Source organism: Drosophila bipectinata, unplaced genomic scaffold, assembly GCF_030179905.1.
Source record: "Drosophila bipectinata strain 14024-0381.07 unplaced genomic scaffold, DbipHiC1v2 scaffold_302, whole genome shotgun sequence".
Classification (NCBI taxonomy): domain Eukaryota; kingdom Metazoa; phylum Arthropoda; class Insecta; order Diptera; family Drosophilidae; genus Drosophila; species Drosophila bipectinata.
This window is the reverse complement of record NW_027222956.1, coordinates 8,521-34,701: the sequence shown is the minus strand read 5'-3', so window position 1 is coordinate 34,701 and position 26,181 is coordinate 8,521. Positions and strand designations below refer to the sequence as shown.

The following is a 26,181-nucleotide window of genomic DNA, read 5'->3' as shown; positions in this document are numbered from 1 at the left end:
CTTCTTATAATTAAAAAAATTACCTTTATTTTATATCTCATAAGCCTAAGCATTGAAGCACCTGTGCCTAAGAACTAACAGTCTCGAGTAACCCCTTCCAATGCATTGGAACATTGCAATGTTGAGTTTTGGCCAACAAATCGGTTCGTTTGGCCCACAGTGACTTGGCTTCGTGTGCTGCTCTGTTATTGAGTTAACAGCGGCCTTTAAGCCAGCTTCGGTTCTTGGCTTTCAGCCTGCTGTTTTCTGGTTTCAGTTTCAGTCACCTGTGACTGTTCAAGCGCTACGGACGTCGTCGGTGGATACTCCGGAAAAAATCCGGAAAAGCGAGGGAAATTCGCAGAGAGAGTTCTTTCGCCGCATTGTACGTGTGTGTGTTTTGAGTGTTTGTGTGTGTTTGCCTGTGATTTTGGTGTTAATTTTTGCATGCTTTCCGCTTATCATTTGCACTTGCAACAAACAACAAAAGAATTCAAACCAATCCTGTTTAAGAACCTGTTTCATTTTAGATTTTTGGTTTTGATTTTATTTGATTTGATTTGATTTGGATTTGGATTGAATGCGAAAAGCAACGGTTTCTAGTTAGAATTTAAAACGCGCGCCGTGACGTCGCCATTGCCATTGCCGGTGCTGTGAATTTGTCTATTGATAGAAGTTTTTTATTTGGTTTACCGTTAGGCGGCGGTCCAATGTTGTCTCGATTCCGAGCTGTTCTTCTTGTTGTTGTTGCTTACCTCAAGTGGGCAGCTCCAGCAGAGCGTGCATCTGTGTTTAGAAAGCCACTTTGGCGGTGGCTGGAGACCAGACCCCACCAGTCTCTCCATCTTTGGCAGTTGAAAGCCAGTAAAGAGAGAACCCGCTTAGAAGACTTAATCAAATTTAAAGCACACTCTGGCTCGAAAAATGCGCCTTAAAGCCAGACTCTACAGATTGACCGACTTCTTGTAGCGAAACCTAAAAAAAATAACCAGAAAATAAATGCTGATAACCGTTAATTGATTTGTTTGTTTGTTGTTTAAATTGTTGCGGAAAATTGGATAAATACTTCAGCCGGAAATGTTAATAAAAAAGTACCAAAAAAAACAAGAAAGAATCTGCAAAAGTTTTGTCATTTATTTGCATACAATTATCGATGACAATAGAGATCTGTTCAGAAACTGAAAATACATTTAATTTGTTGGAAGGAACAAGAAACTTTTTTGAATAAAATTCAGATAATTTTTTGGCTTTTATCATATTTTCACAGTTGCTATGATAATAATAATTTAACCACAAAATCTCTAAAATTTATCTTTTCAATTTAAATAGAATTAGCGCTTTGCAAAAATAATCTTATTATGTATTTCCAAATCTAAATGCCACAAAAAAAATATACATTCATACATATATTTTTTGAATGCAATCATTCATAATTATTACTGTTGGCATTCCATTTGAATTTTCATTCAGTATCCGTTCTTTTGGGAAAACCACATGAAAACATTCCGGTGGCAAACAGGTTGCCATAAACCCCCCCACCAACAAAAACAACAACGTTGCCAAATCAAACACGTGCACGGCAACGGAAAAGGTTAACGAGAACAGCAACAGCAACAAAAAAAGGCAACAAAAATTGTTAACAACATTACCTCTTTTATTTTTTTGCTTTTTATCAGACAAAGCCAAATAAACCAAAATTTAAAAACCACGCGCTAACTGAAATAAAAAAAAATCGACTCCGGATAAATAAAATAAAACGGATATAAAAAAATTTTAAGCGTTTGGCATTTTGTCAACCAGTAAAGGGCCAAGCGAGAAACGAAACAAAAAAAAAATAATAAAAAAAACAGGGAAGAGTGGTGCACAAGTGGCTGCAACAAAAGGCTGCTCCCAAACCACCGACCAAACCAGCGACCTCTGACCCTACAACCGAAAAAAAACGAAAATCTCCCTGGCCGGAAAACGCTTGTTTCGATACGCGAGCGAAAGTGACGGGTGAGAAGAAGAAGAAGCAGCCAGGCCAGGCTAGTGACAAGAAACAACAGCACCAACAACAAAACAAACAGGTGAGAAAGGGGGACCTGCATGAATGAATGCGAGGTGGAGGGTGAGGGTGTGTGTGGGTCTGTGTCGGAATGAATGAATGAGACCCAGAACAGTGAAATGTGGCAAAGTACAGTGATTATATAGTATAAGAAATCCATAAAATGATAGTTTGAAAATAAATAAATAAATAAATAAATAAATAAATCAAATAAATAAATAGACTCTCTCAGTGGTTATCTAGAACCTGTTGGGAATCTTCTAAAAAAAACACGATTTCTAGTGTTTCCCCTGCCAAGACTCTATTGGAATGCCTACTGTACCACTTGCCCTGGGCGCGATGAAGTGATTGAAACTGATAAAGAATAATAAAAAAAAGGCTTTCCCTCTGCGCGAGGATTTTCCCAAACAATTCTTTTTGGCTGTTGGATGTTGGCTGGTTTTTTTTTTTTATACTTGGTATCCCATCCGATTCGACTTCCCCACTGCGAAACAGAAACAGGGGAAGCCTGCTCAATAAGCAATTAATATGCACAAGTGTCTGCCGAGAGAGTTCCTCCCAAAATCTTTGAGTGGAAATGGGCGCGGGTTTTCCACTGACTTGCTGTGTGGGAAAATACAAAAAAAAACTGAAAAGAAAAGAATGAAAAACCATGCCCAGCGTGGCACATTGTTTCGGTTTACCCCGCAGTGTTAAGAGCTTAATTTAGTTTGAAAAAGGTTTTTCAACTTGATGAAAATTGAGTTTGGTTTGTTTTTTTTTTCTCAAACAAAATTAAAGACCAGAAAAAATCAGTCAAATTAATGAAAAGAAAAAAAAAACAGGAAACACTTGAATTTAATTTAAAATAAAATTGTAAATTCTATTGATATTGAGTCCTTATTTGTGTAATTTAATAAACTGATGGCAACGTTTTCTCCCAATTAGAACACAAAAAAAATGTGTTCTGCGAATGGAAATGAATCATGGAAATGGTAGAGCATTATCATTAATTTCAACGAAAATCAGGTTCTATTATCTCAATTGAAATTTCCCTTTGAGTAATTTGAGACCAAATTCGATTCCCTTCTTGCCAGCCAGTGACTACCATTTTCCTTGCTTGTTTCGCCATTTTTTTCGCCCCAGTCACGACTGCAACTTTAATCTTTGGCAATTTATATTTGCTTTTGTTGCTACAGAGTACTAACCAAATTCATTCAGAACACACACAGAACTATTATTCCGGACATGAGCGTAGTTTCAAAATCTATTTAAATTTTATTTAATTAAATAAGTAGTCTACAATTTTTTTGACCTGCCGCCATTTTTAAATTCATTTCCCGCTCAAGATGGCGTTTAAAATGGCGGTATCCCTTTTCAGTAAGCCCATGGCCTTGCTGCAAATAGCAAGCCAAGTTAACCAGGAAAAGTTGCAAAACCGTCGGAAGGAATGCCAAAAATGGTAGAACAAGAACGAAAAACGTTGAAAGAAAAACGAATTTCGAAAAAGAAAAACAATGCCACAAAAGGGCACAAATAATGCGCTACGTATTGTTGTAGTCAAGACTCGATTCCGGCGAGACTCTTGTGAAATATCGCACTTTGCTTATAGAAATTGTTATCTATGCTGGAAATAGAAATTCAAGAAAAGTCCGTATAAACAAAAACACAAACAGAAACAGCAACGTATGGCAAACAAAATGGTCCAAGGGAAGGGGCTAGGAAAAAACCAAAGTAATGTGAAACATAATAAAACACAATAAAAGTGTCTAACTGTATGAAGAAATGAAAGTTAAAATGTGTGTGTGTCTGTGCGTGTTTTTGAAGGGGGAAAAAAGGTGGTAAAATGGAAGACCCTCTTCTCTGTGGAACCCCCGTCTAATTTTTACCATCTTACTTCTCACAGCATCTTCTCGCCGGCTTCATTAGCGGCAATTGAGTTGAATCCACTGCCTCTATATATTCTCTTTCGTTGATCTTGATCGTGAACTCGAAAATATTTAGAAAATGTGTTAAAGCCATGGCCAAGAATCAGTGGTGGGGCTTTGGAGAGGGGAGACTCGTGTCTGGGTTTTGAGAAGAAAGCGTGCAAATTATGGTTTCTAGGAAACTGGGTGCCTACCACCTGCTCGATCATAATCCGCAGATACAGTGGTTATTTTAGCAATTAATGGTGTGTTTTTAGACTATTATTACCTTTCAAGGTGGTTGAAAGTGATAGAGAAGATTAAAAAAAAAAAAATAGTTAAGATTCCTAACCATTTATCATCTTTGGAAACCAAATCATAGCCCAACCAAGCCCATAAAATTGAAAGGCAAAGTGTTTCCTCTGTTAAATGCCAACTGTTTCCTTTCGGCCAACTCGCCACTGGCCACAACCACTTCCTAAGATTGTTACCACTGCACTATGGGGTTTTTGACCTGTTTTTGTGGCATTAATTAATAACTCGGTCAGTTTTGGAGATATCGACATGAAACTTTACCAATCGTTATTATTTGATCCTAGGCACATATAGTATGAAAATCGTTCGGATCAGGAAACTATATCCTATAGCTCCCATAGGAACGTTTTGGTAAAAGTAAAGATAAATTAATGAAATTTAAGGAGCTGATATTTGTTGCTATTTTAATACGATATAGTAATTTTAAACCAAATCGGACAACGCTTTCCCTGGGAACTGTCAGTTTAAAATACCGGATTTCAGTGTTCTTCCATACAAATGCATATAAAAGTTGAAAAAGAAAAATTCCTTCATACAGTAGTATTAATCTTATTATTCTTTTTTTTTCATTTTCTATAATATGTCAATATTATCTAAAAAAAGCTGGAATCGTTAAATTCGTCATCTTCGAGACAAACATTATTTTCGTATTCGTCAATACGAAATACCTCAATTGGAAGTAAAAGACTCTTTAGTTTTTTATGCATCTCGATAAATTAAGGACGAAATAATTGGATCTTATGTATCCATAGCTCTGTTGAACACATCAGCGATGGAATGTAATCGGTAGTGTTTTCTTAAATGGTGACGCCTGTCTGATTTATACAGCTTGTTTCAGGACTCAGACGCTTCTTCTCCAAAATAGCCGACTGGAAGCACCGTATTTTCCATTACTTCCATTAAAAACTGGTGGCTTTTTTTCAAAACGGCATTATCCACATTGTTATTTGCATGGCGTTAAAAAAAACATTGTACAGCCATTTGATGCTCAGCCCGACCCCTTTCCCTGTTCCAAGCAGCGACCAAGTCGGCTTTTGGAGCAAGTGAGGTTATCTAAGAAAAATTCAAATTGCGCCAATAGTGGAGAAAAGTGCACAATAAGACTAACAGCCTTTGCTCAGTATTGACAACGCTACAACATACACTTGGACGCATTGAAAACTTTTTATTCCTTCTATTTCAAAACTCTTCCCAAAATTGAAATTTGTTTCCCAAAATTCAGCTTAAGGTGCATCTATAAAATGACAAAATTTTAGTATAGACACGCACAATTTAAACAGTTAATACATTTAACATGTAGTACAAACCTGTGAAATCAGTGTCCATTACTATTTTTCTTTTTAAATGGAGTTTTAAACAAATAATCTAATTTCTCAAATCACTATTTGAAAATTGCAAACTTAGCGCACGTGCTTTCGAATGCAACAGCTGACTTTGCAGCTGTTATGCTAGCATATGGTGCTAATAATCAATATTTTGAGTATGAGGCATAATAGTTTGATGTTTTCTTAATACATTCCGATTAATTTTTTTTAAATCAGAGAACTTTCCAAAAATGATTAAATGCCACATAAAGTGGTCAAAAACCCCATAGTGCACTGTCTGGTATACCCCCCTTTCTGGTAATTCAATTATGATCAGGGAGTGTGTCAAGAGCGGGTCTGGGGAGCTTACAAAGCTAATGAACACACTCTGAAGGGTAGTCGAGTGAGTCAAGACGACAAGCCACATCATTATGAGGTAGAAGAGCCCCAATGTGATAATGATGTTGATGTTGCTGCCACTCGGAGGAGAATTTAAAATTCGTTGGAAAGAGAAAAGAAATAAAACAGAGCCGCGGCAATGAACTCGAAAGAAGAAATGCTGGCAAACAAATGCAGACAAACAACGAAGTGGTAGAACCAGCGTCCGCACCAGAATGCATATCTAAAGTGCTGCTGCCAAAGCAAGAGATGGCTATAACAAAGACGAAAGAGATGGCCAGATAACGCAGCCTGCAGTTGCAGTTGTTGGGGCATCATTATTATCCGGCTAAGATTTTTGTTGGCCTATTAGAGAGATGGCCAGTGGCACAAAGTTTTCATCTTTGCAGCTGCAAAATAAAGCCAGAAATGCACTTGACATAAAGTTTGGAAAATATCGAATATATAAACTATATTTATGGATATCAAATTATATTATAAAAGAGGCCAATCAAAAGATTATCAAATTTTAGTGTTTTAAAAATAAAAATTACTTTTAAAACTACTAAAAACCATTTTTTCAAGTGTCCAACTTGAAGATGCATCTGCTTTATATATTTTTTTTTACTTAAATGCAGTTGGCAGTGTGAAAGAGAGGGTGGTGGAAACGAGGCAGATAGACCCAACACTAGACGTAGAGGTCATTCCTCCGGCGTTTATCACGTTTAGCTATGCCGAACCCCCAACACCCCCCACCTTAGGCACTTTATTAACATATTTTTTCTTTCCCTTTCTGACTACCTGGTTTTTATTTTTGTTTGTTACCACCAAGTGTGGTTGCGACTTTAGTTATTTAGTTAGTTGTTAGAGAGGCACTATCTAGTTTAGATTAAATAACGCTTAAGAATCAAATAATACTGAAAAGCTTTTGTCTTTGTGCCATCATAAATAATTTAATTGATTTCAATGAACTTTGGTATTTGTTTGGTTACTATTTGTATTAAATATAAATACATTTTGAAGGGTATAGTATTCCCTTGACGATTACGCTTGTCAGTTGCATTTTGTTGCCCTTTTTTGCGGCCATTTTGCGTCCTCATTTCCTTTGGTGCGCCCACGAGCGACCTCAAAAAAAAAAACTAGCAAGGGAAATAGAAGCTGTCTGGAAAAGAAACCAACTTGGGGTCCAGGGCACTCTCCCCATGTCCAAAGTTCTCACTATCCCCAAGCTTCTTTTGACTGTCGAGCTGCTGGTGACACGCCTGCTTTAATGCATGCCCGTTTTTCCTTCCGTTTTGTTGTTGTATTATTTTTTTTTGGCCTACGGTTTTTGGCCAACAGGAAATGGCCGACATTAGACCGGCTGGCACGTGTTTATGTTGCTTTGCTGTTATTTTATGCTCCACGCTGGGTCAGGAAATGCGACAGAAAAATGCATTTGCAGTTTCCATGGAATTTTCCTGCATTCATGGGCTAAAAACTGTTGGCATTTTCGCATCTACTTCTCTCGTTCTCGGAGTTTTTTTTTTTAGACATTGTTTTTTAAGCGATCCGTGTTTTTGGTTGGCTTTAAATTTTATTTTCATTTTGGTTTAATCTAGCAGAGAAATAAACAGAAATTCCAACTATATCTTTTATATGGGCACTGAGCTGAAGAAAATTACGTTTTTATGTTCCTGCACCTATAAACCCAAAATAAATGACAATATTCGTTTAATTTTTGTGCTTTTTTTGGATGCTGTTGAAACTTCAATTTTTATAGCAACTATAAAGCGTATATCGTATTTTAATTTAAATTTTAAACGTGGCTATTGTGGATGAATTGGGCTGATGAAATATAAAACTAAATAGGTTATATTCTTGCTTTTGCAGCCACAACTAAAAAGATTCTATCCTTAGAGCCTTAGAACTCCTTAGAACATATCGACCATAAAGGTACTTCTGCAGTTTCTCACGAAATTAAAATATTTAAGCCATAAGTCAGAAGATAAACCAAAAATTTAGAATTCTTTTTCCACTAAATTTATCCAATTATTTTAAGCCCTTTTCCCCATAATTTAAGCAACTTCTGCACTCATTAAAATGATAATCTTCAACTGTATCTTTGAGATACATTTATTCAACTGCACCGAAAGGCATTGGCCATCATCAGGGCGAAGAAAGGGCTACAAAAATATGTAAAAACTAAAATGGAAAACTTTGTATCTTCGAGTTCTATCACCCTACTGGTTTTTCCGGTTTCTAGACCAGCTCATTTGCATTATTTTAATTTATTTCATTACCCAAAAAGAAAATGGAAAAGAAACTTGAAGAGAACTTAAAATTGATGTTCTGTATCGATAAATCAGAATGAAAATGAAAATGTTGAAGTGAAAATTGTTACGGTTTTCGTAGAACAGCCGTTATGCTGACTGCCTGCACTTAATTAATTTCCAAATGAAATAGAAAAAAGGAGGAAAACCCACAAAAGTTGCGACGGGGCAGAGCAATCAATATGGCAGAACTTTCAACTTACAATTCAATTTATTTTTCAACATAAAAACAAGAAAAACTGAAAGTAGAGCAAGATAAAATACAAAAAAAAAACAAAGGCTGCGATAGAGCAAAGGTAAAAGACAAATTGCAACTTTTCGAGGCACAAAAATCACAGTTAGCAGATAGTTTTACCCCCAAGCCCCCGAATCTCACCTTCCCTGGTCCGTCCCTGCTCTCTTCAGGACACAAAGGCATAAGAAAGTTTGTCCTGCTGCCAGGACACTTGAAACAAATTGCAATTTGTGCCTTTGCCAACAGATAGCGAGGGTTAAATGGTTTCCCTGCTGGTGTCGTGGTGGGATGTATGGTACATTGGGGTCTAGTCCTGCCTATAAATTAAGTGCAGCAATTAATAATTAAAAAAGCGTGTTAATTAGAGAGCCACATGTACGGCACAGAGAATAGTGAGTGGGTGGCGCTTGCCAAAGGGAAAAGTAGAAAAGCCAATACTCCGTAGGGCCCGAAATTCGTTTTGACTAATTGCAATTTCAATTAGGCGCATTTGGCAAAGCTCTTGGTAAATACCATACTTAGAACAGTAATTTTAATCACATTTCCACACAAAAAGTCTATAAAGTTGTAGTTCAAAAAAGAATTTTAAAATAAAAGGTACGAAACTTTTGATAGTTTTTCAATTATAGTTTTTCAGTTTTTCAAGATTATCCTTAAAATTCTTCTTAAATCTTAAAAATTTAAAAGTAAACTACCTGAAACAACTGTAAAATTTAATAAATTAAAGTCGTGTATTAAAATAAATGTAGCTTGTCGCATCAACGCAACTAACTGCTTTTGTTATGCTCACTTATCTTATGTTCATCGCTTTATCTGCTTCGCTTACACTGACTAAACTAAGTTAATTCACACCTTCCCCCGTCTGTAAGGCATGCGAACACTTTTGGCCAGAACTGTCCAGTGTATATTATCATTAAGGTGGCCATTTCCGCTTCCTTCCGTTTTGTCTCCGTTCTTCGCGCACCATTTCATCTCCAAAAACATTTTTCGCTGACAATTCGCTTGGCCAAGTTAGTGAGAAATGGTAGGAGGATATGCTCCGCCCCCTTTCAATTGCACCCCCCTCTCATATTTCATTTCATTGTGTCCGATTTTTCCTTTGCCAGATTGGATGCACCCAGACTAAAACGTCGACTGCTGACTGCTTAATATTTCACAGAGATTCCACTCTTTGGGCAACTGGCCACCGACTCTACTTACTGTTACTGTTGACTGGTTCTTTTATTACATAACTCGGATTAGATTCACTCGGAGTTCCTCACCGATTTCTGGCATGCCCCTCACGTCCGTGGCATTGCCTAATTTAGTTATGCATCCAATGGCTCCAACTCACTATATGCTATATACGTAGCCTGTGATTCATAACCGAGGCATTGATTATTCACAATCAATCAGCGTATTGAAACGGGCCCAATCCCGTTACGACTTCGCTTCCAAAATTCACTTGGAAGCCACAATTAGTTGGCCATCCAGCCGGACGGCCACGAAAATTTCTCCTTCGTTTCTCCTCCCGATTGCAATTAGATTTTGGCCGTGCCAATTAGTTAATTAGCAGATAAACGAAAAAGGGGAGTGAAGTCATGGCTTCACTGCCAATAATCTGGCTCAAATTAATGAAATCAGAAAATAAATATAAATTAACCGGAGATGGGTAGATCTAATTTATTTAGAGGAAGAAGAAAGAGAGCTGAAATCTAAATATTTAGAATTACAATCAAGCCAGAGTAACCTAATCAACAGAAGTAAATAATTGTATCGCCAACTTGTCGGAATCCGGCAAGACCCGCAATCCGCATGTACTATTCATAAACTGAACCACGACGGCATTTAAGCCGTTTTCCAGAACAAAGCTCTGCTCAACCTGCACACTAAACCAATTCCAATCGAATCGACTAAAGCCCGGCAAACAAAGGCTAAAGCGGCTTTGGTGGCAGTGCAACACCGGGCCGGTGCATTGTGCAACACTGCGTATGAGTAACAATTAAGTCGGCAATTCAGTGTGGCTATTCGGTCTTTAATTTATTTCCTGGCTCACCTTGCTCACAAAAGACCACAAAAAAATGTAGAAAAAAAAGGCCCATTTTTCAATTTGTTACAAATACCAAAAAGTTAGCAAATAAACCAAACTATTTGCAGGTGGAAATTCATTAGCCAAAGTCCGCCATTTGGACCAAAAAATAGACAGGAAACTTTATGCGAAAATTTTGATAAAAAATAAACATCAGCAGCATAGTTTCTAATGAGGAAAATTAAGCAAACGTCAAACAATTAAAGCAAAAGCAACAAATGAGCGTGTAATTATTTTTTAATTAAATTCCATTTAGCCAAGACTCTGTGGTGTTTGAGAGCTGGCCTATGGCTCGGTTGCCACAGCGCTATAAAATTTGTGTAAACTTTGTGTGCATTTCATTTGCAGCAGGTGCAACAGGTGTAAATTACGACAGCGGTGGGCACAAAAAGATTTCAAAGAAATAAGGGTGAGCATGTGGAGAGCAGAGGGGTGACAGCTGTAATCGCTGCAATCAACTCGGACAACAACAAATGCCAAAACAAAAGCACAAAGCCAACAACTAAAAATCCGTTTCCGCTACTGAAAATTAGTAAATTTTGTTAGCGGCAGTGGCAACAACACACACACACACACAAAGCCTTTTGGCCAACCTGTCAGTCGAGGGTCAGAAAACTCGGAAAACTATTGCAAACTAAAAACTGAAGCAGAGTTATGAAATACAATTAGTGAAAGGAGAGAAAGCAATTTGATTTTCTTTAAACAAATATTTATTCTATTTGGCAATCTTAAATAAATATACACCCACTTGTAACATTTCTCATAACTCTAATGTTTATTCTGAGATGGCAAGACAAAGTTATAATTTGTGGAATTATTATTTTTCTTAACAATCATGGCTGGCTGGCAAATATCGGTGAAAGTCAGCCCAACTGCCGACTCGTGTGCGTGCAACGATTTTGTTTTTATTTTTTAGTCGAATTTTTGCAGGTTGTCGATGGTTTGTGCTTTCTGCCTTGTGGGAGGTGTGTGCTGGCACTCGATTGAGCCTTCTAGAGTGGAGTGAACTAGTTTCCATTTAATAGTTATAGCCCAAGAGGCACTGCCAGCACTGCCTGCCCCGGCAAAGAGAGCATGAAATGTGCAACGAATTGTGGCAGCCGCACAAAAAGATTTATTGAAGCCGTTGCTGCTGGTGCAGCTATTAACAAAATTACTTAACAAGCGGCCGAAAAATATATAGCTTAAAATAAAAAAAAAAAAAAGCATATCGTGGAAAACCACAGCCAACGGCAACTCCCTAAGTTATTACCAGTCGGCTGGGCTTTTCAGTTTTCAGGACAGGATCAGAGGGAGGATGTGAGGATGTGCAGCCACACTGGGCGATACGAACTACTGGGCGACAGAGAGCCGTCGACCTTGGAGCCTGCCAGCCGACGATATATTCTATTTAATTGCATTCGCGGTTCAGACCAAAGGAGACCGACAACCGGGCAGGACGAGAGGAGCCAGAGGAGACTAAGCCGTTGTCCTGTTTTTGGGGGGGCTGGCCTAGGCACTTCAGTTCAGCTTCGAGGGCGTGACAAGCCCCCCACCCGTGTATATGGCATGGTCTGTTGCAACTTCGAGCACAATGTGGAGAATGTTAAGACCCGGATTACAACGGACATCAAAAGTGGGCGGTGCTGGGAGCTTTGATTTATGATTGCGCAATAGAAAGATAGGGAGACTACTATCCTCACACGAGGGCATCACCATGCCACTGTATTTAGTTAAGCTTCGAATGAAGTGGCCCCGACGGTGGAAGTGGCAGGCTTATGAATAGTAGAAACCCTACAGAATCGGATGAGGAAAGGCAATGAATTTTGTCAAAAAATTATAAAGGTTTAGAAAAAGGGTTACTTTAGGTAGGAAACTATTACTAATAGCTTAAATTTGGGATTGAATTTCATCAGAATATTGGTTACTACTGATCAGTATTCCTTTGTACAAACTTCCCATAGAAAATTGAATACTTGCTTTTATCAAATCCCCACAATTTCCTGTGCATTTAACATTTAGCATTGATTGGTATTTTCCTTTCCATCGAATCCTTTGGCTGCCTTGCCCTTTCTACGTTATAAATATTCGCTAACGACGCCCCTGACACTAGGGGGAGTTGTTTTGTTTCGTTTTTTCGGTTTCAGACCCGGGACTGCGACTATCGTCCAGTCGCAGTTCCAGAGGCAGAAGCAATTGCGGTTGCCGCCTGCCAATCGGCCAAAAGTTGACGACCGCAGCTCTGCCATTGAACGGCAATAAAGGAAACAAAATAACAGGGGAAGGACACTGGCAGGCGATGCAATTTGTTATTTTGAATTTTGCAATTTTCGGATCGGAACTATTTCTGTATAGCAGCAGTAGCAACAGTAGCATCCAGCACCCAAAGCAATCGAAAACAGGCACAAAGCGATGGTTAGAGTGGATGGGTTGGAATACTGACGGGAGGAAAATGCCAGCATCCAGATTTCAGTCTGTCTGCTATTTAATTAAATGTTGCGCGGATTCTTTTTTGAGAAAGAGTACGAATATCCCCCAGACAGAACGTGATATGTTAGTGAAGAGCCAAAAACGCTGGAAGGAGGCGTTGTGGCATGGCTATTGATGGTAGGAGGCTCTATTATTAGCCAGACCCATCCATTTGGGAATTGTTAAATGATTATTGGTTCGATGGCAATCATGCATTTGCTCTGCAACTATTTTTAGTGGCCTTCGTCAAAATTCGTTCCAGGAGACTGCCATTGCCATCATCTCTCACCTTTTTGAAAGGAATGGATTTTTTCCTGGGTATCCTATCAAGGACGCTAAGGCGTCATCGTCGGTGGCGAGAAAAAATTCGCAAAAATTCCCAAGTCAAGGGCTAAATAAACTTTGTCGCTTTGGCAAAAGAGCAAAAGTGTTTGACAAGCTTACAGTGAGAGAAAATTCTTCAAAATATATCAATAAAATTATATATATGAAATATATAAGAAGTAGCTGTACCAAATCTCTTGTTTTAATAATTCTTATATGCCTTGTTTTAAGACAAAATTTTAGTTGGTTTATTTTTCTCTGCTGGTAAAGGAAATTCCGGACCTTCACTCACTTAAAAAATCTATCGTTTTCCCGCTTTTCTTACATATACTCTCTGTTATATATGTGTATATATAGATGTCTATCAATTTGAGCTGCTATCCTTGTGCATATCCTTTAGCTCACTGTCGGCAGCTTGTCTGCCCTGCTTGCTACCTTCTACTCCCCCGAGTCCTTGTGTTTTCCCGCCCATTCCTGCTTTTGTATAGAAAATTTATTGAATTTAATATGCATATTGCAGGAAAAATTTATTACCATTTTCCACCATATGCTTTCAGTTTAGTATCGTTTTCGTTGTCACTAAATATTGTTTTTATTTTATTTATTGGTATACATTGTATATCATAGCTATATTATCTTACATTTTAATTTAAAATTTCATATTTGTTTTATTTATTAAATATTTTCTCTTCTTCTATTGCAGGTGTGTAGAAATACTCTTAATAAATACAGAAACAGGTAAACCCTTTAAACACCTTCATTAAATTTGAACCAAAAATTTAGACACAATCTCCCATTGACCTAAACTTTGACCCACTGCGAACCCCGCTGAGATTTCAACTAATTACGTGAATGCCAGAGTGTGTGTGTTGGTCTCTGCATGTGTGTGTGTGTTGGACACTTTTACGGACTTCTCTCAAATGACCCATTAAGCCGGGCCATTAACTTCCAGCCCAATGACCCCGCTAAGACCAAACAGAGAAATATAAAAACAAGAGAGAAACCAAATTAAAATTAGAAATATTTGAGAAAGACACAAATGAAACACTAAAATTGCACATAAAACAAAATAAATAACCAATTAAGACGGCGACGACGTCTCCCCGGCGAAATTTCGGCCCCGGAAAATCCAGTGCGAATTTCATTAATTAGCCATAATGGTTTTGGCCCTCTGCAGGAGGCCAAAATGATTGAGGAGGCGGCGGGCGTGGCTCGGGCCGTGGAGCGGTGGGGCGATCGTAAATGTCCATTGGCTATTGGCATATCAGAAACACATGTCGCTTGTCATGTGTGCCAAATGTGGCATGCAACATTTAACTGCAAAACAACAAAAATAACACAAGCAACAACAACATAATCAGCAGCAGTGGCAACAACAGCAGCAGCTGGCAACAAAACAGAGCCATAAACACGGCTAATTGCCAGAGGAATGCCGCCAGAAGGTCAGGTCATGTCACAGCGGAATGGCACTTGGGGGATTCTGATACCGATTCGCCTCCTGTGGGCATTACACTCACAAAAAATCACAAATAAAGAAAGGTTATATGGTCCATAATAAATTATTAGGGAAATTATAGAGCCATAAACTCGAGAGAAATTATAGAAAGAGGTGCCAACATTGTGGAAGATATCTCCAGACATTGTAACTCCATTAAAGCTAGAATTATAGCAGTGGAAATGGCTTATAAAAGTCTACTTTATGTGATAACAATTTTTAATTTGGTGTCTAAAACTTATATATTATTACCAATTTAAGAAACGAATTTTGGAAAGTCGTGAAATAAGCTAAAAATGGCCAGAACTGACACCCCTAATTTCAGCCCCAAAACGAATGGATTTCAAATGCTTTCGATTTTCAAGACACCAATAGGCCATAGGTTTACCACTATTCCTACCAATTCTGTTAACGCTTTTTTCGGCCAAGTGTAGAGAGGCTGGCACATAAGTAATATTGTTTGGTATGTGACACGGATAGGCAGCTTCGACCGGGGCCGGCGTATGGCGCGTAAATTGGTGAAGAGCCCAGATTAACCGTTAATGGCCACGAGAGCTGGATGCCACCGATGTGTTTCTTCTGCCACTTCTACCAATGCTTGCCAGTTGCCACGCTTTTTGATTTTCGGGCATTTAGTTACGCTTCCCAAAGCCAACGAATTTCCAAGCCAACTTGTTTCTTAACTGGTCACTGCTCGAAGCTATTCAGCCAACTCGATTGACTCGTTTTTTCTGTTGTTGTTGTTTTTGGTATTTCTCCTCGGACTTGGGATTTGGGACTCGGACTGTCTTCTTGGCCCAAGACATAATAATGATGTTTGATGATGCGGTAACTGAGATATACCGATGTGGATTCCGTGCCGCTGCTTGCTCCATTGGCAATTTGCCGATGTTTATATGCCTATTTGAGGCCGTTTTTCAACTTGGCTTGATTCCGATTTCGAGGCCCGAATTGAATTCCAATTTCAATTGGTTTCCAGTACGAACAGTTTGCTTTTGGAAATGCGATTCGCATATATAAACATTATAGTTTATAGGCGAAAGATGAGGGTTGAGTGGGGAAAGTTGGGAACTAAAAGTTTGGGGCACTAGGTCCCAAGGTAATTTAACCCAAGAGATAATTGTATTTAAAGATTTTAATTAAGCATACAAATTACTTATAAAAGACATGTCTAAATGTAATATAAAACGATAAAAGCCCATCAAACTCCTAACATCAATGTGTTGGAAATTACAACATATTTGTAGATAAATAACAATCCCAACGATACAACAATTTAGGCTGAAGTCATGCGTATTAAATGCCGTGAAAAACGTTGGAAAAAAAATGCAAATCGACGCGCACGAACTAAATTGCAGGCAATCATTTGGAAATCCAAAAGTCAGCCAGGCTCTATCAAAAAAAAAAGAGAAAAATGCATACATATATAGACCAAAAATCGAAAAAAAAAACACACTCACAACTGTTGGCTGTCACGATTTAATGTCTATTTGTATATATAAATGTTCATATAACTAAGCTTAAACGGTTTCATTTAGTGATTCATGTTACTAACTACAGCTATATTAGAGCCATCGATACCAGTATCTTTCACTCGCAAAATGGGGTAAAAAAAAAAAATGTGTGCCACTTGTGTAATTATTCCATTTGACATGTGATAGGAGAGGGGTGAGGCAGTGAGGACACTATTTGATTTGCAGCGATCTGCCAGGGAACTAAATCAGTGCAACTAACAGCGCAACCTGTTTGAGACGCGGAGCGAAAAACAAGTCCCCCCCAACTGGTAGTAGCCTGAAAATTGGCCCGCCGATGGCCAAAGAATTCCTGGATACCCCTCAGTCGTCAGATTGGCCCCGTTTTTAAATACACTAAAGAAAAATATTAGGAGTTAAATGATGATACTCTGGAAGGCTAAAGAAACTTGTAACATTTTTCTCTCTGTGCCTTTTCTTCCTGAACCTCCAACACAGCCGCCACCAAGCGAACGGGACACTTAACGTTTTGGCCATTGACAACGATTAAAAACGAGTTTCCTCTCAGTTGCCCCGGCACATCCCCCTTCCCCTCACTCTCATGCCACTGCCGTTGTTGCCCCCCCTTCCGGGATCAAAGAAACCGGGACCAGGGCACTTGTCCACCCAAGCGGGTTCACTTGTTTGCTCTGCTGCTGGTGCTGCTGCTGCTGCCTCGGTCGACGTCAACTGCATTGCTGACCCACATATCCAAAGACATTCAATCGAACTGTTTTCTTTTCTACCTTCCCCTCAACCATCTCCACGGCCCCCTCAATGTCGCCCCTTCCACCTCCTCCTTGTGATGGCCTTGAGTGGCCGGAGTATTATGATTTTGATGGAGAGCTCTGGCTCTATGGGTTCAAGTGGGCCCAAGGAGGATTTCAAGGGGCGCCCAGGGCAAGATAGCTTTATCAACTAAGTTTTTAACATTTTTAGGGTATTTTCATAAATATATTCTAGGAAAGAGATCTCTAAATTCTCCTAAAATATTAGCAACTTAACCTTAAAAAAAACCTTTAGAATATAGAGTATTAACCCATTTAAGCCCACCTTTTTGGGACTTGAGATAAACTGGAGCCAAAGCGTAGATAGCCTAGCTTAGACGTCAACAAGCCGCGAGGCTTTCTTGCATCTGTATCTGTATCTGCAGCTGCATCTGTATCTTTGTGTATGCTTTGGCGAGTATCTTTGAGTGTGTGTGTGTTTGTGTATGTTTGAGTATGTCTGAGTATGATGATTTACCGTTGTGGCCTCCTATACACACATGGCCATTCTGCAGCTCTAGTACAAAAAAAAAACAACAAAAAGTCAAAATGGGGGTCTGGCTTCATCCTCTTCATCCTGATTCTGCTGACGTTGCTGCACAGTTGTTGTTCTTGTTGTTATTGTACTGTGTGCCCATTTGAACGTTGGCTACACATAGTTGGCTTGTTAGCCACGTTAGTTGCGGAGCATAGTACGGTACCCTGGCTCTCGCTCAGGTGCTGAAAAGAAATCTTCCACAAAAAAAGGGGACAACCTAAAACTTGCCGGGATGGAGAAATGTTTCAATTTCCAGTGAGAACCCAGAGATTTAGTGTAATGGCTTAACTACTGATGAAAAATGGTTAACATTTAATATTTATGGAAGGGAATTCGTTTTAATAATTTTATTAATTGTGGTGGTGAACACTTGTATTATGAAGTTTATGAAACTTGTATTAATTTTATTTAGAAAACTCCTTAAAAACTCTCCTTAATAATTGTCCTGACTCATCTTTGACTATTAAGCTATTAAGCCTGAAACCCAAATCATAACCTTTCGGAGCCTTTTTTTTCTTGTAAAGACCGCAAGGGTTTCTCACACAAAAGAGCAAGTTGGCGAAATGAATAAAATGGGAACACGCACCAACAACACATTCGCAAACTGGGCTCAATTCTCATGTGTTTGCCACGCCCACACAATACACCCGAGGGCGTTAACAAAAGGTAGTAGCAGCCGTATGATGAAAAAAGTATGATGTGGATGATGTTGATGATGAAGCCCGCAAGTCATTGTGCGGCCAGGTGAGGTGAGGGTTAAGACGGGACTGAAGCAGGAGGTTGGGAGTAGCCCTAGTTGCAACATAAGTATTAGCTTCATTTTTGCAGCATTTAACTTGGCTTTGGCACGCCCCTAGCCTTACCCAGTCTTACTCAGCCGGGCGCCCCCTTTGGCTCGCTCGTTACCCTTTTGCCTTTGTAACTTTGTTTGCTGTTTTCTTCTGCTGCCGATGCTACTGCTTTTTTTTCTCCTTTTTTTATACACACACTCTTTTTTTTGTGTGCACAGCCGAGCCTCAAATGAATTGAATGTGAAAAATTTAAATGCAAACAGCCGCAGTCGACGCAGCAATAAGAAGAGGCAGTTATACACGGAGATACAAAATTTTATTAAATATTTTTTATAAAATCAATTTTAACTCAAGATATTCTCAAGCTAAGAGCTTTTTTAGTCTTTTTTAAAAGTACCTTAAATTAATTTAAAATATACTTTAACAATGCCTTAAAAATTAATATAGCTTAAAGATTATCACTATTTTAATATTTTCTTTCTTTAATTGATCCTAAGACAAATATCAAAGGATGAATATCATGCTAATTCCTTTCTCCACCCGCGTTTTTCACCATTTTCCCGCCCAACATTTTCTTTCTGTGATGTTTCTGCTTTCCTTGCATTACACAAGTCGACAAGCCTTACCCCTCGTATAGGCCCTTCAACTCCTCCTCTCCACCCACCACCACCCACTCGGCTCAGTCTAGCAAAGTTCATTGTACCATCGCGCTTAGTTAAAGAGTCTATGAGTCCAAAACAAACGATGCTTTTGATTGCCGACTCGCCGAGGGGGTTGGATAGTTAGTTGGAGGCGCCATAGATTGGGTCAAAGACTCGAGTTTAGGGCCTAAACTTTAGCCCTATGCTGGAGCTTTTAACCACAACCAGTTGGTTCCCATGTTTGTTTAAATTTCGCGAATTATTTGGGTGAGTATTTGAAAAACAAAAGTTTTTATTATGGCCACTCCCTGAAACCCATTTATTAGCATTTTCAAGCACTTTCCTCGAACCAATAGCCTTCATTTGCGAATCAAATTAGTGAAACCACTTTGAAGAAATGCCAGTCTTCCAGTTGACAACCAAAGATCTTTTCAGATCTGTCCCTCTCCTATAGTGCGTAGAGCTCATTAGCACTGAATAGATTTCATTTCTGGGCAAACATTCGTAGGCGAATGTTTAGCACCTTCACAACGATTTGCTTTTGACGGATTTTTGTGAAACTTTCTCAAAGATGCCGAACTGAAAAGACAAGCCTTTGGCTCTGTGAATGGCCAACAATAATTAGCACTCAACAATCTCAAATAAAAACGCAGAACTTGCGGAATTCCAAACCGCCCCACTTGAGAGGAAAGTGCGTGCCATAATTATAAATTTGTTTAGACATGTAAAGTAAGCGAAGCCAAGGTTAAATGTTTGCGTTAAAGAATTTTATTATGCATTTATGTGTGTTACTTTCATATGCCAGTGGGAGTCAAGACACCCTCTCGAGAGTGTCAACTATCCAACAGTTAACCCACCTCATGCTGGAATCCTACCCAACCCCCAACCGCTTAACCCTCTAAACATACCCTCGAAATCCTATTCATTATGCCGGGCACGCTTTCGCCATGAGTTTGTGGCTCGGTTATCTGGGCTCCGTGCTTTAGTCCTAGATAAGGACCCTCTTTCAGCCATGTCCTTTTTCGCGTATTTACTTTATTACAATGTGTGACCCCAGCGAGAAGGATGCCATAGGATTCTTTCACGAGCTTAAAGACTTTTATAAAAATGGAAATAGTGAGGTGATAGTGTTTCTATAGAACTCATAGGGTGTATTTTAAAGAGACGGTTTTAGTATCAGGCAGCTTGACTAATTAATCGCTGACATCGCTTAAAAAAAAAAAATATGATACACGAACAGTGCTTTGTTAAAAATGAAAGCTTCACCCGGCTCTGGTGCGTTTATGAAAAGCCTTGCATAACGCAATTTTCATCTGCAGTCTGGCACAGGACATAAATAACGTATACGCCGCATTGGACAGCCTGTTCATCTTTCTCTGCCCTCCTGGCGGCACTATCTCCTCGTCTCTCCCTCCGATGCCACCATTTCGCAGCATATTCTTTCAGTCATTTATCATTTTTCATGGCGTTGACACTTTCACTTGTTTCGCACAATAAACTGGAAACCACAACAAGAAAAATGAAACAAGTGGAATAAAAGCAAAACTGAACCATTGACAAGTCAATTTTTGTATGGGTTTTGGGTTCTCCATCGCTCTTTCCAGCTCCACCCAGCTTAATGCTCGTTATGGCCTGTCAAATTTATTAGTTTCAATATAATTTGACAACAAGAAAATTTGTACATTTACATTTTGGTTTTTTTTACCTACCCTACCTACCAGTACCATAAGTATCTCGCCCCAAAGCCATGGACATTTATCAACGCTTTTGACCTCTTCGTGTCTTGCCATTGTTTTCTGTGCGTTTGCTTGCTTTTTATTTTTTTTTTTAAATATTGGCTCTTAACAGAAATTTATGTTTATTGCACGATGGCCTTGGCCAGAAATTATCATAAATTGCACTGTCATTACAGCAACAACAACGAAAATAAAGCAAAATGTGATCATAAATATGAAAATACACAGTTATTCAGAGTAATTGCCGAGTGCAGTTCATTTTTATAGTTCACCACAGTTCATCGTTGGTATCACTACAGTTCACTCTCAGTTAACTCCGGTTCATTTCACTGCCATTCAGTGAAATTTTGCTTTCATCTTTGAGGCAAGGCGGCGTGGCAGCACGGCGAGGCGTCTCTAAAAACAAAAGCAGAATTGGTAACAAAAAAATGCGCTTAAAAGCAAAGCAAAAGTAAAGTGCGAGTCTGTCTATCTGCTTTGCTTTTTTGTTATTATTTTATTTCAAGTATTTCACTGCCTTCGCATCTTCATTTTATTTTCTTGTTACATTTCTGTAATGTTTTTGATGGCTTCATTGTGTATCTGGTTTTTTTTTTCTCCTATCCTAGTGCTTATTATTTTTATGTTGCTGATGAACTTAATTAACATTTGGCACGACTTTCAATGTCAATGGCAATGGCGATCTCACTTTGCTGTGCCGCACAAATGCCAGCAAATTAGTTAATTTCTTTGATCGCCAGATAAAAGAAATACTTGGCACTAATGATACAAAATATTTGCACCAAATGATGCACCACTTTTCTCTTTTTTTCTTTCCACTCCAAATTAAGTTTTCCATAATTTTTTTGTTGTTCCACATAATTACGTTGTGTAGCAATTCCCAACTTGCCATTTTATGTTTCATCAATGACACTTACATCGATACACACTCTTGGGCACTCTTCAGAATCAATTTGAAGACTGCCAGGCAGAAACTCCGTTCCGAACTCTAAAATACTCATGACGATACCTAGTAGCATACATTGCGTATACGTATTACGTATACTTAACATTTAACAAGCACTCAAGTGGAGCTGAAGCTTACGAGCCAATGCACTTAAGTTTATTTGCTTGGGGACACAGCACCGACCAAACCTCCAACCAAAAGTGAGGGAAAGAGTTAAAAAAAAAGGATAGATTGGTGCCAAAAAAATAAGCTGGAATTGGAACATAACCCATTGGGTAACATCAATCCAAACGGAGCTACTTATCCCAAGCTCAAGGTATTCCCATTTGTTTACAACTCACTTGGCTGGCCACACTCTTCTATGTCTATCCATTTTGTAGACCAACTTGATCCCAGTTCCTCATGACGATGCTTGAGTTTCACTTTTAAGATGGCAAGTCAGAAAGGGAGCAGCATAATTTATTTGTCTGCTTATTGATGCCTCTACGATGCTTCATATTGATTATTTGTCATTGATGCTTCATGCTGGATAGTTGACCTTGATGTCGGGCTGAGCCAATCGATAAAAAATGTTAGAGCTCACGACCGAAGTCCACTCCAAGCCAAGCCAGCACTTCCTCAAAAATATTTTTGGGTACAGTGTGAGGCAAAGATATGAGACTCATAAAGGGCTTAACAATATACATATATCATATCTTTACGCCTTTTAAGAATATTTCGAGAATTAAATTAAAACAAATCCTCTTTTTGCGAAAAATTAATATTTTTTAATCTTTCCCTAATAAATATTAACACCTTACACTCATAAGCCCCACTGTAAATTAATGAATTTTTGGTGTTTTTTTTTTTGTCCACATCATTTGGATTCGTCATCGGATCTGACCAGCATCATCAATACCTTCCCAACGTATTAACATCACCGACCGAAACACTTGCCATTTTATACCTTTATTTATTTTCTGTTTTTGGACCTCTGGCATTTGGTCAACTTTTTAATCGGTTTTTTTGTGGCTTAATTGTGTGTATTTTTTTTTTCGATAGTCTCTCACATATTTTGGATACGTTTTTTACGCTTCATTGTGAATGTTTTTCCATTAGCATATTTTTTTGTTTACTTGCCACCGGACTGGCTGACTGGCTCAACTCTTGGGCATTAAAAGTTTTGTGCGATTGCCTGGCAAGTTTTTCGCAATATCTATCGACTTTTATATGAGAATTCTATGATTTCCGATTGGGGGGAAGAAAAACTTAGTCCGTTGTGTTGCATAAACAGGAAATCGAATGCCAAAATGCCGTTTGGATTGCTGGTAAACACAATATAGCAATACAGCAACAATCCAGTATGTTATGATTATTTATCAATGGCTGAGATTGGTAGCGACAACATTTGTATTGTAATATTCTGGCGAGGTCTGTGGACTTGATACTCGATTTATTTATAGACAGATGATTATGATTGTATTATGCATGATTTGGCACGAAACTGGTTAAATGACGGAACTTGGGCATCAGCAATCATTGGACCTGAATGTCTAAAGGCCATAAAAATACTAAGATGGTCCATTCGATATCTATGGGCTAATATCCATGAAAATTTGTGCGTTATTCTCGTCTGTTTTTTATGGCTTTTGGTGAGTGTTTACGGGGCTGTTTGATTACGGGCTAACATAGGGAAATTTTATTTAAACTTTTACTTTTTTGATGGACTACAAATGAAAATTTGGGTCATATTTGAATCAGGTCACATCGAAGTCTAACTCTCGCTTGTTTTCTATTGATTCTATTGTTTCTATGCAAACTTTAGCCACATTAGCGTTAGACCCTTGGGACCTAATTGGGACATGAATTTATTCATTTATTCTGTTTCTGAAAACACCCAGAAATCGTGTGTACTGTGTCAGTTGGTGGTGTATATCAATATAAATCATCTTTGGTTGTCCAACAACTGACAGCCAAACTCTTAATGTATACAAATCATATTTTCCAGTTTCAGTGCATACTTTGAATCCTTCGACATCCTTTCGAATCCTTCACAACCCACAATCCCAAAAGCATCGCCCAATTCACGTAGCAAATCACTTTACAACTGTCAGACAAACAATGCCAAAAACTGATGGCCAAAATCGGATTGAGAGAGGGCCAAAAAGGATGTGTGTGTGTGTGAAGGGGGGGTCATTCGAAAGATATCCCTCACCGGATCCTGTCCAGGCATTTGACTTTATCACGCAAATTGATTGCTTTGACCCGAAACGATTGACGAAATTTGATTGATAACTTATTAAGTTGTCCATTGTCTTTCTGCGTGTATTGTGGGTGTGGGTGTGGCTCTGCCATCTCTCTTTCTTTTCTGCAAGCTGGCCAAAAGTTTGGAGGCCAAAAGCTGGCACGCATGAGTGAATGCTTAATAAAGATAAATATACAAGATGCCAGTTGGTAGTCTCATCCTAATATCTCTGCACTTGCCCGGCAGCAGATTTGGGCCTGTAAAAAAATAACAAATCCCCCACGAATATATCACATTTGCCTCAGCTCATATATAAAGAAAAAACACATTCCAGTTAGCTCGTTGAAAAATATATACATATATTTTTTTCAAAAACCGCCCAAAGGCCAAGTAAGACCCGACAGCAAGGAAATTATTGGCCGGACCTGAACACAAAATACAAAAAAAAAATTTACTTGAGCATCAACAACAAAAAAATGCTAATTCAAAACAAGCAGATTTTGCGGTTTATGCAAATGTCCCACAGACAAGACCAGATCAGACCAAGTCGAAAACCAAGACCCAAACAAGTCGTAACAGCAAAAGCAACAGCCACAAAAGATGCCTCTGGTCTGTATATCGTTGTGTTAAAAATATATAAAAATAAATAAAGATTTAATGTTTACCAAGTAGAAGAGAGTAAATGCCAGGCGGCAAAAAGTAAATTGCCATATACTCCCATACAACAAAAAGCTATAAATGATGAAAACACAGGATGACTCGAGAGTACTCCCTTTAATCTTATGTCCAACAATGAAATCTAAGAAGCTTAACTGCAATTGCCGAACAAAATATTTTGCATGCTGGGAGGATGTAAAAATAAACTTTTTAAAACCTCAATGGAGAGCTGTTAGTGGAAATGGATTTAATTCCTGAGTGCCAGAGGCAAATTAAATTTGCTTTGTAGATTTAATTAAAGCCAGCATCCGCATTCTAGTAATAAATCATATTACAGCCTTTCTATCAAGTAACCTATACGTATTTTTGGCCAAAAAGAAAAAAAAACTGTATATATTGGCAAGTAGACAAAACAATTTTGTATTTTTTTGTTGTCCAGCTGGGTCAGACTTTGCAGTTCAAGGCTATTTGGACTTGGCCCCAAGTCACAGAGAAAAAGTTTAAAACATCAGCCAAGATAATGCCAGAAATGCCTTTCCTACGACTGCTGGAGCTACTTTTTCGTCCTCTTATGTTTATTTAACACATACACAGACTTAAACCTTAACATATAAAAGCCAAAATGAGTTCGGGCCAAAAGCAATAATTCATTTTGACCTCCCTTCTGACGGAAAACCTTTCTCCTCCCCGTCCTATCGCCTTCAAATTGAATTCAAGTTTAAACATCATTTGGCTATTTTCAAATTGAAACGATTTCTCGCATATACATGTATGTTTGTATTTCTCCGCCACAGAGGGGTTCTAGCCATATTGATTGCATTTTATTTATTTTTTTTCCTTTTGGCCAAACAACAATTTTGAATTTGTGTTCATTAGTTTGGTTTGATTTATTTTTTGCCAATTTCTCTTACCAATCGTTATTTGCCTATTTGGAAGTTTTTTTTTTGCTTGCTGCACTTAATGTGCAAAACCATTTAAAAGTTTTTACCAAAAAAATTCTATTTATTTTCAGCTCAATTTTGTTTGCAATGCAAATATTTTGTGTTCTGAGATGATACAAAAGTATTAACAAGAAATTCGAAAAGAAAAATTAAATCTATTTAGTATTTATGGATAATCTGAGATTGGGGCTTCTGCAAATTGATTTTTTGCTAAAGTTTAAAACATGTTATACTCTAGCTTTGGTGTATCTTTCTAGCTTTAACCAAAATAAGCAGTATTTTTTAAATACATTTAAAATATTTGATTAGTCCTTTCCGTGGCTTAACAATTAGGAAGCAAAAAAAAAAACTTTTCTGTAGGAATTGTGGAATTTCCGGCCATCCAACTTTTCCGTGCTGGACAACAAAGCCGCAGAATGGAAATGCGGGCGGAAAAGGCTCCCCTCTATATGTACATAGATAGTTCTGTGGCCGAAACACCCACATGCTATAAATAATTTTCATGCACAACTAAAGTTTCACGGTATTTGTTTTTTTTCTCGTATGAAAAATAAAAAGTTTTCACAGAGCTTCTCTACCCTCTATCAATATTAATCAAGTTTTATCTCTGGTTTTCTTTTCAGGTATGTCTGCAAACTTTT

The 26,181-nt window shown here is 38.3% G+C and overlaps 1 long non-coding RNA gene across 1 annotated transcript; it reads left to right on the top strand.

Moving 5' to 3' along the window:
- Positions 1-261: 261 nt before the first annotated feature.
- On the top strand, positions 262-26,181 carry LOC122321710 (uncharacterized). Its single transcript, XR_011444010.1, has 3 exons — positions 262-364; positions 1,656-2,045; positions 26,164-26,181. It is a non-coding gene; the product is annotated as an uncharacterized lncRNA (long non-coding RNA).